The sequence below is a fragment of the Buteo buteo genome, chromosome 2 (assembly GCF_964188355.1).
Source record: "Buteo buteo chromosome 2, bButBut1.hap1.1, whole genome shotgun sequence".
Classification (NCBI taxonomy): Eukaryota; Metazoa; Chordata; class Aves; order Accipitriformes; family Accipitridae; genus Buteo; species Buteo buteo.
In genome coordinates, this window is record NC_134172.1 from 62541156 (window position 1) to 62544896 (window position 3741).

A 3741-nucleotide genomic window follows, 5' to 3' on the forward strand; every position below is an offset into this window, starting at 1 on the left:
ATCACTGGAGCAGCCCAAGCTCCACAGCCAGTTTAAGCATGCAACGGTGCGCAGGGGCTCTCTGCCAACCCGCTTCGTCCAGAGGATGGGTAGAAGCCCAGAGACCAGTCATGAGATCCCCCCCGTACCAGTTACAGTCCTTTGCACTTACACGGCACCTCCCAGCACAAGAGGTGTTCGGTTCTTCTTACTGAGACATTCAGCGCCTCCATCTAAGCCTTGTAAAATGCTAACAGGTGCCAAATAAATGCTTGTCATAAATCTCTATGTAAGGATCTCATGCTTTAGAAAAGTAGGTATTAATTCAGTTTTTCAGGTGAATAAACAGGTGCACAGGAAAAGCTAAATAATTTCTTTGAAGTCCAGGAAAAAGGCACAGAGTAAACCAAGACTTTTTGCTTGCCCCCCCTGCCCTTGCATAAACACCTTGTCATGGCATTTTGTTGCTGCGTTTATTTGGGGGGAGAAACAGGAAAGCACTGGGCACAAGAGGCATCAGGTATTGCTTAGACAGGGGCAGATGAGGCAAAACAATGGTGTGAACTCTAAATTTCCAGTTCCCGAGTCTCCCTTTAAATTTTGGCTCCGCACACTGCAGCCTTCCACCCCAGCATCATTAATGCAGAATATTTGCTCCAAGGATTGGCAGAAGCCAGGCAGCCCCTTGGTAGATGGAGAAGCATTCATGCTGGCATTTATGCTGTAAAGTCAGTGGCAGCCACCAGTGTGCTCTGTCTCATCAGATTCACCTTCTGGTAGGATTGGATGTGGTTGTGGAGGATGGGGCATGGGCGGACACAGCTCTCTCTTTGGGTTTTGTTTTGCAGGATACAGGTGCCCTATCCTGAAGCGTGAGGGAGTGAAACACCCTGCAGCTGCTCATCTCTGCACTCCTGTCCCTGCCTGGTTTTATCTGATAGGACACAGAATAGAAAAGTATCATCGCACATTTAGACAGGATCTTTCATTCTCTAGGATCACAAAAAGGTTGTTAGCGATTTCCCTCAGCACTGAACTACAGCTGGGTGAGCATTACCTGTCCTAAGGGCAGATGTTGCAGCTCCGGTGTCTTGACAAAGTTACAAGCAAGGATTTCAGGTCCAGAATCTCGGCTGGCAGTGAGTAGAGGACAATTCCTCTAATGATATTGGGTTTGTATCGAATAAAACTTGAGCTTTTCAGTGCATTTGTATTTTCCACCTCTTCAGGAGCCACTTCAGCTCCAGGGCTCTGGAGCACGGGCTGAGTCACACAAGACCACTAATTCTCATCACTTTTTACAACTTTAAAGCAGTACCAAACAGGTAAAAGCACTGTTCATGGTCCCCGAGTGCTTCACACCATGTGTGCTGACACACAGCAGCCCACAGTTGCCGACTGGCCGGGACAGCAGGGTGCTCGGCCACGAGCGCCGGGCAGACGGTCAGTGCTGCCAGGCAAGGAGCTGGCCCAGCGGCCAGCAGAGCAGCAGCTCTGGAAAATTAGCGGTAAGAGAAATCCAGCTTCTCTGTCATTTCCATTCCCAGCTATCTGCATAATGTGCCCTTTACAACTTGTGTAGCTGGCCTGGGAGCATCATCCTTGGCTTCCAGCTGTGGGTTTTGGGGTGTTGCAGTTTCACAGTGCACCCGGGGTGGCTTGAGGCCATCGGTGTAGTGCTGAGGCAGCACTAATTCCTGGAGAATCCAGGTTTCACCTCAAAAGGCATAAAACAACGTAAGATCTCCAGCCCAGTAGAAAGTCAGTCCCACTCCTCTCTCTCTCCTCATTAGCCACCCAGTGTGATTTTAACTAGAGGAACGGCTCCGTTCGGACACCGTTACCTGGCTCGCGCTTGCCATTGGTCGGGATGGGGATGTGACATTACCGATTTCGCCTGGAATTCAATCCCAGTCTCACTGAAAGTATTGGTTTGTGCAAGACCAGCAGCAGCCCTTGGGGGGATTTCAAGGAATAGCAGCAACAGACGAGCAACCAAGGGGAGCAGAAGTCATAGCAGATGCTCTGCAGCATGCCTGCTCATCTCTCTTGGCTCCTGCCCTGCATTGCTCTGTCACATATTTCAGCTGGTTATGTTGTAGCAAAAGGAGACATTTTACAGGAATAGCTTGTATCATTTAGAAAAATTTTTTGAAGGAATACCCCACAGTGACTGACTTTTGGGGGTTTTGGTTTTTGTTTGTTTTGGGGTTTGGTTTTTGTTTTGTTTTTTGGGGGGGGTTGGTTTTTTTGTTGTTGTTATTTTTTTTCTTTTCAGAAAAAGGACAGAGATTTCTCATAGAGGAATGCACAAAAAGCAAAGCTTGGGTCCCTCCAAGGAGAGCACATCTTTGTTCCTGAAGGAGTAAATACGATGGTAGGACCCTGACTGCATAGCCTCATTATCAGCAATTAAGTGCATTTCCTAGCTTTTCACGGCAGTCAGTTTTCCTTGCTCTTAGAGCAAATCTTTCTACAAACACATTTAGGTGTTGGATTAAAGCTGGTCTTTAGGGGAAGTAACATTTTGGAAAGCACTGAGCTGAGTGGATTCTCGGTGAGGGACCGGCCCCAGCAGCCTGTGGCTTCCCACTGAATGATCCCTGGGCTTTGCAAAAGAACATTTTAAAAGAAATCAAACCCAGCATGTGTAGGACCATAACTTAGGGCAGGTCAGAAGCTGCCGCATGAGCAGGGGACACTGGGGCTACAGCTGTGTTCCTACAGCTGCTTATGAGCCTGCCCCCGAGGATCACATCATCCAAGGTACCAATGAGTGGGGTGGGGGTTTCATCCCCCAGCTAGAAAGCCAGGCTTGCTCCGGGCTTGCTCTGTGTTTTCTCCATCCCACAACCTCGCAGCAGCTCAGAGATGGCAGGACACCTGTAGCAGCAGTAGCTGACTCAAAACGAACCACAAGATGGTGGTTGAAGTATTGGAGTATCCTCCAGTATTACATGGGTTTGAAACCATATCCCTTATCTGCGTATGAGCGCTGCAGGCTCTGGGTCATGCAAACCCCTTCTGGGGTTACAGAAGCTGCCCCTGCCCACAGGGACGGCCGGTGCCCGCACGGCGCTCCCAGCAAACGGCGCTTTTAGAGGTGCTCCAGCCATCAGCATTACACCAGCAGGCTGAGCCTGACTCAACAGAGCCGGCCATCTTGGAATGCCTCTGAACATCCAGTGTGAGCAGAACAGAAGGGGGCCCGCGCCACCAGTGACAGACGAGCACGACTCACCCTGTCAGCACCCGACGGAGCTAGCCCAGCATTTGGACGCGGGGTCATCCCGCCATGGCAACGACTGCAAAGGCCCGTGGGGTGGGGGCAAAGGAGGACCCCTGTGCAGCCGACCGACCGACCGACCGACCGAAGGCCGGCGGCAGCCGGGGAGCTGCCCCACCCAGCCACGTTCCACGGGGCTGCGGGATGGTGGGGGAGGGAGAGCCGCTCCCGTGGACCGGGCTTGCCAGGAGCGTGCATGGGGAGGCAGCCACCGATACCCGCAAGCAGCGTGCGGCACTGCCCCCCTGCCCCGCCTACGGACGCGTGTGCCGGAGGGTGCCTGCGCGGCGCCACCCCACGCGGGCGAGTGTGCGCACACGCGCCCGTGTGCGTGCAACCCGGCACGCCCCGTGTCTTTACGGGCACCCACCCCGCGCGCAACCCCACAGCGCCACGCGCCCACGCGTGGCCGCTCCCCCCGCCCTGCCCTGCCCCGCCCCGCCCCCTGCCCCGCGCGCTCGCGCCGGAAGGTGCCG